Here is a 14,985-nt window from a genome sequence, read left to right as displayed (position 1 = left end):
GTTGACAAAGTGATGTCTCTCCTTTTTAATACACTGACTAGGTTTGTCATAGCTTTCCTTCCAAGGAGCAAGCGTCTTTTAATTTCATGGCTGCACTAACTATCCTCAGTGATTCTGGAGCCCAAGAATATAAAACTTGTCGCTGCTTCCACTTTTTCCTTCTACTTGCCATGAAGTGATGGGACTGGATGCCATGATCTTAGTTTTTTGAATGTTGAGTTTCAAGTCAGCTTTTTCACTCTCTTCTTTCAACTTCATCAAGAGGCTCTTTCATTCCTCTTCACTTTTTGCCACTAGAGCAGTATCATCTGCAAGTCTGAGGTTGCTGATATTTCTCTCAGCAATCTTGATTCCAACCAGGGATTCATCCAGCATGGCATTCTCCATGATGTACTTTTCACAGAAGTCAAATAAGCGGGGTAACAATATATAGCCCTGTCATACTCCTTTCCCAATTCTGAACCAGTCAGTTGTTCCATGTCCGGTTCTTGACAACAGGTAAGGTGGTCTGGTACTGCCATCTCTTTAAGAATTTTCCACAGTTTGTTGTAGTTCACACAGTCAAAGGCTTTAGTGTAGTCAATGAAGCAGACGTTTTTCTAGAATTCCCTTGCTTTCCCCAAGATCCAATGAATGTTGGCAATTTGATCTCTAGTTCCTCTACATTTTCTAAATCCAGCTTGACAATCTGGAATTTCTCAGTTCACGTACTGTTGAAGCCCAGCTTGTAGGATTCTGAGCATATCCTTGCTAGCATGTAAAATGAGGGCAACTGTACAGTAGTTTAAACATTCTTTGGCATTGCCCTTCTTTGAGACTGGAATGAAAACTGACCTTTTCCAGACCTGTGGCCACTGCTGAATTTTCCAAATTTGCTGACATACTGAGTGCAGCACTTTAACAGCACCCTCTTTTAAGATCTGAAATAGCTCAGCTAGAATTCCATCACCTCCATTAGGATTGTTTGTAACTTATTCCCACACAATCTGCTTTATTCACTCAGCTATACAATATAGACAGCCTTCCAAAACAATCTTATTATACTGCACTCATTCTTTTAAATGACTATGTAGTATGCCTTAGTATGAACACCTTGGTTATTACTGTTCAAATATATATTCTCTATTCTTTTATTTATTATTTTTGGTTGTGCTGGGTCTTTGTTGCTGGATCTTTGTGCAAGGGTTCTTCTCTAGCTGTGGCAAGTGGGGACTACTCTCTGTCACAGTACTTGAGCTTCTCACTGCCGTGGCTTCTCTTGTTGAGGAGCACAGGCTTAGTAGCTGTGGCGCACGGCTTAGTTGCCCCACAGCATGTGGGATCTTCTCGGATCAGGGATCAAACCTGAGTCTCCTACACTGGCAGGCAGATTCTCTACCACTGAGCTACCAGGGAAGCCACAAATATATTTAAATATTCTCTTTTGACCAAAATTATAAGGTCCATTCATTCTGAGCTTTGCAAGCCACATTCCTCAAGTTAAGAGAAAAAAAACAAGTGAGATGGAAGATTCACATTTCTCTTAACAAAAATTAAAATGTACTATCAACTCTGAATCCTTTAAAATAAGATGAGATGAGCCACTAAATCTTTCATGATAATGACAGGAAAACAAGCACTTTGGTCATGAATAATTTATCATACACTTAAGTCCGAGATATATTCTCATGGTAGTGGTGGTGGTCAAATCAAATAAGGCAGTAGGAGAAGAGGCTTGTCAACTCAGCCTTCTGAAATTTTTCCCCCCATGGGTAGGAAGGAAGGAGAAATGCAGATGTATTGAGACAAGACCTAAAAAGAAAAATCAAAGCCAAAAGAAAATTGGAAAAAATTCAGGAAAAATATGAGGTTCAGGCCAATGTTTCCTAAAACTGGCTGTATATCAGAATCATCTACAGTTTCTTTTAAAAATGCAAATTCCTAAATTCTACTCCAGATCAGAAGTAGGGTCCTGTAATCTGTATTTTATTATAACAAGTTCACCAGGTATTTTGCCCCATGGAAAGCTGGTGTGAAGCAAAGCCAAGTCCACCAACTTAACATCGGCTTCCAACCACCACACTTCATGTCATCCACTTTCAACTATTGCCCAAACTTCTCTGCTGCCATTTGATACTGCCACTGGTCTTCTGAGTACAGAAAAGGTATACTTATGTTGTTACTGAGTATCTCTTTTCAGAGTAAATACAACTTTGCACCATGTTGTGGCAGCCAAACACATCAAATTGTGTCTGATATTTTACACAAATAGATATATTTATGAGCTCTCAAAATCTAAAACCTACCTAAAAAACCTAATGAATGAACAAAGTTAAATACAGATTTAACTGTCCCACCCATGAAGCCTTCACAGAAATCAAAAAGTTTTCTTTCTTTCATACTGGTGGTCACATAAGAGATATATCACATACTGCTGTTTTTCAGGATGCCATGCATTTTATAGGCATTTACTTTCAACCACCAATTATTTCCAAAGTTTCTGAAAATGTTAGAAAAGAAGGTCTGATGTGTTCTTTGAAAAATGTACAACTAAACAAGCATGCTATTTATTTACCCAGAGAATCAGTTGTCTTTACATATGCCAATGAAAAAATTGCACATTTCAGTCACCAAAACCCTCTATTAGTTTCTATTGGATAAAACCAAGTGCTTCAGGAAGGGAGGGGCTTCCCAGGTGGCGCTAGAAGTAAAGAACCCATCTGCCAATGCAGGAGATACGGGTTCAATTCAAGGGCCGGGAAGATCCCCTAGAGAAGGGCATGGCAACCCACTTCAGTATTCTTGCCTAAAGAATCCCATGGACAGAGGAGCCTGGCAGGCTACAGTCCACAGGATCACGAAGAGACTGAGCACACACATACATAATCATTATTAAAGGTTATATGCTGCTATTCCTGGGGTCGCAAAGAGTCGGACACGACTGAGTGACTGAACTGAACTGAACTGAAGGTGTTTTATTTTTGTTCAGATTCACTGAACTTTATCATCACTAGAAAAGCTATACAATGTAACAAGTAAGGGCTTTAGAAACAATGGTTTAAGTACCAGCTCTGATACTTCCTTGCTATGTGACACTGGACTAATCATAACCTCTCTGAGCCTCAGATTTCTCCCCTATATATCTTTCAAAGTTCAGGATGCCCCTTTGGTAGGTTTTGAAATCAATTTAGTGGCTTATAAATAACATTTTTAAGTTACAAAAAAAATTGGGTGACTAACATGTAACAAGGACAAGTATCTTCCAGTTCAAGATGGCGGAGTAGAAGGACACACACTCATCTCCTCCTGCAACAGCACCAAAACAGCAACACAAAGAGCTGGACACAATTGAGCACACCCACACACAGGAAGAAAGACAATTATGTGAGTCTGAGGGTGTTTCCTACAGATGAGACTTATAAGAAAATATCTGCAACAGAGAAAACATGCAGCATCTATAGGGGACAAGAGGAGAATAGTTCAGAGACTGTTAAGGTGTCATGAAGAGCAGCACTGAAAAAATAAAAGGATAAATTACAGACAGCCTTGTGAGCCAGGCAGAAAAGTTTAAAACTGGTGTTGAGCTCTGAAAGGCAATAATGAAAGCAAGACTTAGGGAAGATTCACCAAGCAGATGAAGTAGGAGAAAGGGAAAAGACCCTGAAAGAAACAAAAAGAAATAGAAATCTGTTGCACAAAAGAGCTAAGCTGAAAGTGAGGCAGCAGAAATAGACAGAATGAAAAGGATATCTCAAAAAGGCATTTAAGCTGTTGGTTTAGGTTGCTTTTTGAATTTTTTTTTTTTTTGGTCCTATGGAATCACTGAAAATTCTACAAAAGAGAGAAAACTAAGGTCCACCAGTTGGCCCCCTCAATCATTCTACTCAGTGTATTATCTTTCCAGATGTCTCAGAGAGATTTAAAATACATGTATTTATGTTTAGAGAAAATATCACAAGTTACACATAATTCTCCATAACCTTATTTCACTTAAAATGATATGGCTATCTTTCCAGTTCAAAGGACATGAGCCACCTTCCAAGGAACTGGCTCAAACAGAAAAAATCGTGAGGAGCCAAGAATGGTGCCAAACTTTCCTGACTAGAATAGGAGCCTGGAGTACACTAAGAAATGAGTAATTTCAGACTAGAAGGAAGAGGAGTTCATTTTTTGAACAGAGGATTCAAATCTGTGATTTGCAAGCAAGGAGTTGAGAGTAAATGAGTCAAGCTCAGGAAGAAAACAGAGATAACACATTTTTACTGGACATCTACCATGTACCTGGACTGCAAGAGGAGCCTGGAGACACAAAGGGAACAAAAGTACAGAGTGAAAGCGGCAAACCAAGTTCTAATGAACAAATCGTTCTAATGGCGAAAAGTTCTGCGAACGATAACAACAAAGTACTGTGGGAGCAAATAAGAGACCAAGTCAGCCTTAGGGGTCAGAAAGGTCCAGAAAGTGACCTCAAGGAAATGATGTGCAAGTTAAGACTTGAAGGATAAGTATAATTACCTGGGTGAACTATAATACCCGGGCACAGTGACCATTCCAAGCAGAGGAACAGGTGGCGTGTGTTCAGGAGCATAGGAGCATAGTGCTATCAAGAAACAGAAAGTGTGGCTGAAGCACACAGAAGAGGGCATGAGGCAAGGCTGAAGAAGAAGGCAGGAACTTTTAAAAATTACCAACATTCTTGAAGAATAGAATTTGAGAGTGACAGTCACGGATGAAAATAAGATTTCTGGAAGGGAGTGGTAAAGTCCTTAGGATAAATGAGAGGGAAAACTCCACCAGCTCCATTACTTATCAACCATGTGAACCTGATAAGTCACTTATCCTCTTTAAATATATGTCATCTGTAAACAGGGGTCAGATTCCCAGATGGCACTAGTGGTAAAGAACCTGCCTGCCAATACTGGAGATGTAAGAGACACGGGTTCGATCCCTGGGTTGGGATGATCCCCTGGAGGAGGGTATGGCAATCCACTCCAGTATTTTTGCCTGGAGAATCCCATGGACCGAGGAGCCTAGCAGGCTACAGTCCATAGGTCACAAAGAGTCAGACACGACTTAGCACACATGCATGTAAACACGAGATATATTATTTACTTCAAAGGGCTACTTGAGGAATAAGAATACATATAAAATATTTCACACAAAACCGACCACAACAAAATACTAACATCTTGTGTATGTGTGTGTGTGTGTGTACTTGTGTGTATATGTGCAAGTGTGCATTGGTTGATAGGAAGTAAAAAGCAGATTGGAAGTTCAGACTAGAAGGAAAAGGGTTAACAATTGAAATCTCTTAAGCTGTAGAATAAAGGTGATTTTTATGTTTATTATTTATAACTCATCTATGTCTTCGAAGTGTTTAGCAATGCTGCTGCTGCTGCTAAGTCGCTTCGGTCGTGTCCGACTCTGTGCGACCCCATAGATAGCAGCCCACCAGGCTCCGCCATCCCTGGGACTCTCCAGGCAAGAACACTGGAGTGGGTTGCCATTTCCTTCTCCAATGCGTGAAAGTGAAGTCGCTTAGTCATATCTGACTCTTCGCAACCCCATGGACTGCATCCTACCTGTCTCCTCAGTCCATGGGATTTTCCAGGCAAGAGTATTGGAGTGGGTTGCCATTGCCTTCTCCGTGTTTAGCAATAAATAAGCAATATTTCAATAATTAAGAAAATTTACTTGAATGTCTTTTTTTAAAAAGCACAGATTTCTTTTAGATGCAATATCTCCCTACGTTTGGCTGAAAGGCATATGGAAGAATCCACAGTGGGAAAGGAAGAAAAGATGGACTATTTTTATTAAGAAAGAGTACCTGCAGAAAGCACAGCTGCAGGGTTAGTAGAAAGTAAAGGGTGCCAGGTCCATGGCTTAAGTGGTCACCTTGGAGGGCAGAGAATGAAAATGACAACATACATTCCAGCCTGCTTCTGTATTCCTCTCCTACTGAGGCTGTATCTCAATAGGATCTAACTGGACCTTGTGATCTCAAATCTTGAAAGGGGCCTGTAATGGAATAAACACTCAATAAATGGATGCCAAATGAATTCCCTTATGACTTAGGGCACAGTTAACATTTATAACTCAGGAAGTTCCCTGAAGTAAGCACAGGATACCTTCAAGCCATCTGGGCCATGAACTACAGTTCCAACACAGGTATAATTTTAGTATCCACCAGATACCAGCAAAATTATACTTGCTATAGAACCTCTGAATTTACACTGTAGCCCAACTTCCCTCCTACTCTTCAGACTAACTAAATCTACTGAAAAATACGTCCAAATCAGTCAAAATCACACACCCCTTTCTCTTCTCTTCCCAGTACAATGGGTCCTCCATATCTAAGATATGGAAGACCAACTATACTACACCATTTTCTACAAGGGATTTGAGCATCCTCAAACTCTAGTGTCCAAGGACGGTCCTGGAATCCACTCCCTGTGGATACTGAGGGACGACATTAAAGAGTTGAGGCAAAACAGTACAGTAAAAAAGAAATAGATGGTTTGGGATAGTGTGGAGTTAGAAAACCTGATTTTAATTCCAACCCTCCCATGGTTATGTGTTCTTGGACAAGTGAATCACATCTTAAGCCGTTCTTAAGACTTAGACCTACAGAGACTAAATATACCTCTCCTACCTCCACAGGATTGCTGTGAGGCCTCAGAGAGAACACAGTGGGAAATGCGCTGCACACAGGGCACAGCCCAGTGCATCCTGGTCTGTGATGGCACTACTCCATGGCTTATCGCTACCTTCAGCAGATAAGATTCCCTCACTCCCCAAACTCGCACGTACTGGTTAATCAGAAGCACATGTTTGCACGTTGTCTAGCGGAGGTTACTAACCTGTAACCTGGGTCTGAATGCAGGCATTTTTCTGTATATTGTGTCACCAGCCTAGACGGTCCATCAGAGCCACACTCTATGTTTGCATGCTCAGTCGCGTCCGATTCCTTGCGATCCCATAGATTGTAGCCTGCCAGGTTCCTTTGTCCATGGGATTTTCCAGGCAAGAATACTGGAGTAGGTTGCCATTCCCTTCTCTCCAGGGGATCTTCCTTACCCAGAGATCAAACTGCATCTTCTGCATTGGCAGGTGGATTTACCACTGTGCCACCTGGGAAGCCTCTCTTATTTATTTAGATCTTTTAAACTTTCCACAGAAATATTTTAGTTTTTAGTGTACATATTTTATACTTCTTTTGTTAAATTTATTCTTAAGTATTTAATTCTTTTGATGTAATCATGAATGGAACTATTTTCTCCCTTTCATTTTTTGGATTGTTGATAGTTACGAAAATACAACAGATTTCGGTATATTGATCTGGTATTCTGTGACCTTGCTAAACTAAATTAACTCTATTTGTTTTGGGGTTTTTTTGTGAATTGTTTAGGATTAAACATAGGATTATGTCATCTATGAACAAAAACAATTTTAATCCTTTCCAATTTAGATACATTCCTCCCTAACCTTCACCTTACTGCACTAGCTAGAACCTCCAGTGAATGATGAAAAGAAGTAGTAAGAGCACATTATTCCTAATCTTAGGGGAAAGACATATGTAGTTCACCAATTAAGTATTATTAGCTTTAGACTCTTCATAGATGTCCCTAGTAAAGTTGTGGAAGCTGCCTTCTACTCCCAGTTTGTTGGCAGATTTTATCATGAATGAGTACTGAATTTTGCCAAATGTTTTTCTTGTGTCTACTCAGATGATCAGGCAGGGCTTTTTAACTTTCACTTTATCAGAATTATTTTATGGCCCAGGACACTCTTAGAAACAGCTTCATGTGTACTTGAAAACAGTGTATGTTCTGCAAGGCATATTCAATAAACGTGACCTATGGTAAGTTGGCTGATTACTTCTCAATTCGTTATAAGCCTATGGTGGTGGTGGTGGTTGTTGATAGTCTTATTCAGCTTTATAGTTGCTTTTGGGGGGACAAGATTCGTTCACCTTTTCACTCACTTATGCCAGAAAATGAATCTCTTCCTATGTTTTCACAAATCTCACAAGTGATAAAATCCTAATCTTGATGAAGCCTAACAGTCAGCTTGAAATCAAATTTATTTTCCTAGACCCAAGTGCCATAATAAACTGCTCAAACACAACTCAATCCCAAAATACACTTGGGAGGAAAAACTTCCTGACGAAGACAGAGGAAGAAAGTCACTCAGGACTACTGAAACGGTTTTCAAATTCCAAAGGCAACAATACAGCAACTTGAATATCAAAGACCTTTCTTCAGTTCCCACTTTGGAAAGCTGTACCTGTGGGAGCCACGAGTACCATCTATGTGTATATACAACCTGAACCAGCCCCAGAGCCAGTCATGCCTAAGATCTTGGATCTTATCAGCAGGTAGGTACCAAACAGGTGTTATGCAGTGAGTTACACTGAGGGCTACAACCAGTCCTGGCCACTGCAATTAAGTCCATTATATTTACACTCCCAGCCAATAACAGGGTGGTTTGAAAGTATCTTTTCCACTTGCCAAACTTCAAGCACCACCTAATGCCTGGGTTCTCACTACAGTTCCCAGATCCCCTCCTCTGCCACCCCAGGGCTATCAAGTTCCTAATAAACTATGCCCCTGAATTTGCCTCTTTGCACTGTCCCTCAAACATTAATACCAGACTTAATGGGGAGTTTCTACAATCTCCATGCTACCTGTTTCCTGACTGAAGCTATCGTATCAGAAATTTCATCTGCTCTATTACATTCTCCTTAGAATGTACCAGCAACTTCTGCTGAACAGTCAGTGGCCATAGTCCCAGGTAAACGGATACCTGGACTCCAAGCTGGGTTTAACTTCTTTCCTGAGTATTTAAGATATGAACACAAATGTCAGTCTGTGTTGAGCACGGGTGCTAGAAAGATAAGACAAGTCAGGGCAGAGAAGGGGCAGCCATTTTCTATCATGGACACAGAAGCAAAGAGTTATCAGTCTGAAGGAGAAGAGAAATGTGAAACAGAAGCACCAGAGAAACAGCAATAAGCCTCCACAGAGATATTCGAAAAGAATCCTGATCTTGCTCCTTCATGAAATCCAACTGAATGCTCCCTCCTTCATCTCCAAGAGAAACCCTGTATTCTCCACCAATATCCTCATTTTAAACTAGCTTAAGAAGAGTGTCTTTCTTGCAGCTTAACTACTCCAGTCAACACTCCTGGTTTTCCTCCCTTGCTACCAGTCTATATTTCCCAGACACCAACAATTGTTTACACGTTAGTGTGTTATTTCACCATAATACAGCTTCTTGTGTTCAACTCATGTTTTTCTGACTCTACCAAGTTTCTTTACAACCCCCTAAGATGAGATCATATTATCTAAGCTCTAAAGTTTTCTCTGGTTATGATGAAAAGGGCAATGAAAGGCAGTGTGGTCTTAACCTTTTAGTCTTAGCTTCTCATCTGGGAACTACCATCTACTACATAAGGTTGTGATGGGAATTATAAAAGGTGAGAATAAAGTGCTTAGTACAGAATCTGACATACAGCAAGCCCCACTAAAGGAGCTCTCTTCTGTAATACCTTGATTGAACTTGTGCATACTGAACAATAGGTAAAAATCATATCACTCATCATTAGGATCTAAATGGCACCAAGTGTATCAAGAAAACTAATCGAGAGTAACTCCTGCTGGGCAGCATTCTTCTCACATGACAGCAGTACATCACTAACGTGTGAGCAGCCGTATCAACTCCCAATCAACACCTATTTCTTCCAAACTTTCTTCCAGTCCCACTGTATTTTTGAAGCTTTTCAAATTACCCTGCTATCTTTCACCTGCATTTGTAGGATCATTTCCACTAATTTACCAATGGTGCTTATGAGGCTTGTTTTTTTAGTGATATTTTTTACCCAAAGTATTTCAAAAGAGAAAACAAAAGTCAAAAATTGAAACTAACTGGTCAGACTTAACTAATAAAGCTTAAGAAAATGTGATGTATTTTTGGTGAAAGATTATTAAGAGTCAAAATTATCATGACTATTAGGAAACAGGGATTAAGGCATTTTAATTTTAAATTTTTGTCTAATAAAACCTCTCACACAGAGAAAGAGACAGAGAAACAAAGGGATAGAGACAGAGACTAAATTTCACAATTAAGATTATTTTGATGAAAATGATGTTTAGAGCTTAGCTTTTATTGCATCTTACTTATGTTGAAAATTCCTGAACAACAGAGGTGCTAAACAGTGCAAACACCAAGAAAATCAACAAAAATCCCAGCACAAAATCATTTAACAAAGGATTTAACTTTCTTCTCAATTACAAAGGTCTACTCCATCCAACATACAGAAAAACAATTCCTAGAAGAATCAGTTGTTGTTACTTATGTAACAAATGCTTCTGTCCACAGGACTGACCACATGAGTAGTAATTCTATCAACAGTATTAGAGCTACTATTATAAACATCTGCATACACATAGTGAAGACCCACATAACGGTCAGATTTTGCTTCAAGTCATAGAAGACATACATTTTTAAAAAATTTCACACCTAGTTCCAAAGGCCATAATACTGAGGCTTCTTCTTACTAGCCTGTGGCTGTTTTCTACCTTCTCCTCTTCCTTCTCGATCTTGTAGGCCCATGATTCTCAAGGTATGAATTTAAAGAATCCTCTTGGTATATTAATCCAACTTTCATCCATTTTATGAGTGACTGACGTCCCATTTATTTCTACTTATGAATAAAGGCTATTAGTAACTTAATGGACTGTCAACAAAATTTGGTGTTTATAAACTAAAAGTAACAAGAGATTCTTTAACATTCTGCTAATAAGCCTGGATGCCACAAAATGGGTGACAATGTTCCAAAGATCCTACTGCAAACACAAACATAAAATCACTTGGAAATCTTGCAGTTCTCTGAACCCCATTATCACTGTTAAGGGAATGTGGTAGTTTCCAATTACTGTTATTCTAGCTTTTCAATCTTCATTACAGTTCATTCAGCATCCTCATTTTCAAATTAGTTTGATACATGTTGTGTATGCTAGGTAGTACATCAACTGTATCCTTACTTTAAAATTTTCTAGTACTATAATTAGACTTTGACATGTATATGCCATTTCAAATATGAACCATACCTCATCTGCTAATCAACACTTATCATCTTCCCTCCAAATTTATTTGTATGTAATAGTTCATTGTCAATGAACTATTTTCAACTGGAAAGCAGGAATAGAAAGGTTAGGTAGATAATGGGGTCCTGCCTAAGTCAGCTGTGTTCATAAGCTAACTAAGTCACTGAGGTCAAAAAAGTTGGCATCGTTGCCATTATCAAGCAAGCTGCAATAGGTCACATTGCTTTCAGCCTAGTGTCCTCTCAAATCTCTTCTCAACTACTTCAGGGAGCATTAGAAACTCACTCCACCTATTACCTTTTAATTTTCACAGCCTGATAATTCTACCTATGGGCTTCTTAGAATCTTAAATCCCTTTAAGTGACCTTGTTCCTTCACTACTATCTTAAACAAATCCTTATCCAGGAAAATTTCTGTTGTTCCAATTTCCATTTTTATAAGGAAAACCCATATCTTCAACTATAACATTCAAAAAAGTCTTTTCATATCCTAGGAAAGACGTCTTAGACCCAAGGGATGGCAGGGAGCTAATAACACCTCTTCTTGCAGCTTCCATGGAAGTAGATTGTCAGCTCTTGCATATAAGAGCACATCCTTCTTACTCTGACTCACCAAACTCAGATCCCTTTGCATTCATAGTCAGCTCTATCACATTCCTCTTCCTCTCCCAATATTTAAAAAAAAAAAAAAATGCAACTGTATAGTTATTGAATAAGCTAAGATTTTGAAGTTTTAGAGGCAATGGAAGTCAGGCAGCAGAATGGATTCCCATGATACTATATTAAAGAGTTTCCACTCCAATTAGTTTCTTAGAATGACCTAAAGGCTCATTCCTTCTCTCAGATCTTGAAGACTAGTAGTACTACTTTTAAGAAAATCTTGGTTTTCTGTTCTACTTAACTACAAGCATTGTTTTTCATTTTTCAATCTAATTCCTTGCTCTTGGCTCTTCAGTTAGGACCTGTTGCCACCTAGTGGACAAAGTGGGAATACATGCCAATATATTATGCCAGGTTCTCACCACTGGGCTTCCAGAAGAGACCACTAGGTGGAGACTTCAAATCTGAAGAAGAGTGCCTACACCAAAACCAGTTAGTTGGTTTAAGCTTACACAAAAAACTATAAATTCACACGAAGAAAAGCGACTGTGTTCAAAACGATGAGTTAAATAAAGATAAAAAAATGAGAATACATCATGACCATAAGAGGCTTATCCCAGAACTGCAAAGCTGGCTCAATTTTCAAAAATCAGTCAGTATAATTCACCATATGAACAGTCTAAATATCTAAACAGATGCAGAAGTAGTATTTGAAAAATTTGACACCATTTGTGCTAAACACCTTTAGAGAACTAGGAATACAAAGGAACTTCCTCAAGCTTATAAAGTGCATCTCAAAAAATGTGTAACTTCCAGATTTCAAAACTTACTATAAAGCTACTGTACTCAAAACAATGTGGGATACAGATAGACATATAGACAAAGGAAACAGAATAGAAAGCCCTGAAATAAGCTCTCACATATATGATCAATAACTTTCAACAAGGTTGCCAAGACCATTCAATGAGGAAAGGACAATCTTTTCAGCAGTGATGAAAAAAGGGAGTACCTACATGCAAAAGAATGACTATGAACATTATAGCACACTAACCAAAAATTAACTCAAAACAGATCAAAGACCAAAATGTATAAAACTTTTAGAGGAAAACAAAGGGGAAAAGATTCCTGGCATTGGACTGGGCAATGATTTCTTGGCTATGACACAGACAACAAAAGAAAAAATAAGTAAACGATACATCAAAATTCTGTATATGAAGGACAAAATCAACAGTGAAAAGGCAATCCATAAATTGGAAGAAAAATATCTGCAAATGATATACTTGATAAGGGATAATCCATAATATATAAAGAACTTATGGAACTAAAAAAACAAAACAAATGCAAATCAAAACCACAATGAGATACTCACACTCATAATAAGGTATGTGTGATACTATCAAAAACACAGAAAGTAGGAGGAGGCAGAAAAATTAGAACCCGTGGCACTTTACATGGTAGAGCCACTGTGGAAAAAAGCAATATGGTGCTTCCTCAAAAAAGTAAAAACAGAACTATAATATGATCCAGCAATCCAGTTGTGGCTATATACCTAAAAGAATTGAAAATGGGGACTTGAGCTATTTGTACACTCAATATTCATAGCAGCATTATTCATAATATTCACAATAGCTAGAAGGTATAAGCAACCCAAGGATCCATCAACAGATGTATGGACAGACAAATGTGGTATACAACAAACAATGGAAGATCAGTCGGTCTTAAAAAGGAAGGAAATTCTGACATGCTACAACATGGATCAACCATGAAAATAGTATGCTAAGTAAAGAACTCAGGCACAAAAGGACAAATACAGTGTGACTCCACTTATATGAGATACCTAGATTAGCCAAATTCACAGAGACAGAAAGTAAAACAGTGGATGCCAGGGTCTGGAGAATGGGGAAATACTGTTAACAGTTACAGGTTCATTTTTGCAAGATAAAGAGAGACCTGTGTATGGATGGTGGTGACAATGGTTGCATAACAGTATGAGTGTAGAAATGACTCTAAATTGTACATTAAAAAAATGGTTGACAGAAAACAACAAAATTCTGTAAAGCAATTCTCCTTCAATAAAAAAGAAAAAAAAAATGGTTAAGATAATAAATGTTTTGGTCTGCATATTTCACAATTAAAAAAAAAAACACTATAGCTAATATCATACGTGATAGTGAAACACTGAACTCTATTCCTCGAAGATCAAAAACAAGATTAGAAGGTAGTCCTCAACATTTTAATCTACTATTGGACTGCAAATTTTAGCCATATTTTAGCTATAAGGTAAGAAAAATAAAAGTCATAAACATCAAAAAAGAAGTAAAACCGTCTTTATTCATAGTCACACACATAAAAAGTCTCAAATAATTTATTTTTAAAGTTATTAGTAGTAAACAAATTTAACAATATTGTATGAAACAGTCTCAACATACAAAAATCAATTGCACTTCTATATACTAGCAACACCCAAATGGAAAATTTTAAAATAATATTATTTACTACAGCATTAAAAAAAAATACTCAGGGATATGTTAAAAGAAAGAGGTACAAGATCTCAAAGCTAATCTTTTAAAACATCACTGAGAAAAAATAAAGTTCTAAATAAGTGGGAAAATATACTGAATTAACAGACTAGAAGACTCAATTCTAAAATGACAAGTCTCTCCAAATTGGTAAGATCAATGAAATCCAAAATCTCAGAAGGCTTTGTTTAAAAAAAAAAAAAAGTTTTTTTGATGAGCTGATTCTAAAATGTATAAGGAGATTGAAACAAAACCCTAGAATAGCTACATCAGCTAAAATAACTCTGAAAAGGAAGAATGGAGTTGGAGAATTTTAAGATTTACTATACAACTATAGTACTCAAAATATTGTGGTACTATAAATAGATTATAGAAGAAAATAAGAGTCTACAAGTATATCATACATAAGAAGATCAAATTATTTTTCAGCAAGCTTATCAAAAACTCAAAGGGAAAGTCTTGTCAACAAAAAGTGTTGTAACATAAATATTCATATAAAAAGACTCTGATTCCTATCTTATACCATACCAAAAAAAAAAAAAAAAACTAACTTGAATAAAGCTAAAACCATAAAGTTTCTAGTAGAAAGCAGAATAATACCTTAGAAACCTCAGGTTAGGCCAAGATTTCTTAGGGAAGATACAGAAGGCATTAATTATAAAAGAAAAAAATTAATAAACGGAGCTTCATAAAAATGTAAAACTTTTGCTAATCAAAAATCATGTTTAATAAAGTAAAAGAGAAAGCCACAGATTGGGAGAAAATATTCACAACATATAT

At 37.7% G+C, this 14,985-nt stretch overlaps 1 protein-coding gene and 1 long non-coding RNA gene across 4 annotated transcripts in view; one reads left to right on the top strand and one right to left on the bottom strand.

Moving 5' to 3' along the window:
- The window catches only part of LOC133064491 (uncharacterized), a 51,127-nt gene extending 41,045 nt beyond the window's left edge, over positions 1-10,082 (top strand). The window contains exon 3 of the long non-coding RNA XR_009694642.1: positions 6,640-10,082. This is a non-coding gene — a long non-coding RNA (uncharacterized LOC133064491). The remainder of the gene's footprint in view (positions 1-6,639) is intronic.
- Positions 1-14,985, bottom strand: part of NR6A1 (nuclear receptor subfamily 6 group A member 1) — a 214,333-nt gene that overhangs the window by 155,468 nt on the left and 43,880 nt on the right. The gene's annotated exons all lie outside the window — the stretch shown is intronic.

Source organism: Dama dama, chromosome 11 (genome assembly GCF_033118175.1).
Source record: "Dama dama isolate Ldn47 chromosome 11, ASM3311817v1, whole genome shotgun sequence".
NCBI classification, from domain to species: Eukaryota; Metazoa; Chordata; class Mammalia; order Artiodactyla; family Cervidae; genus Dama; species Dama dama.
The sequence above is the reverse complement of the archived record's forward strand: the minus strand, read 5'-3'. Positions and strand labels throughout refer to the sequence as shown.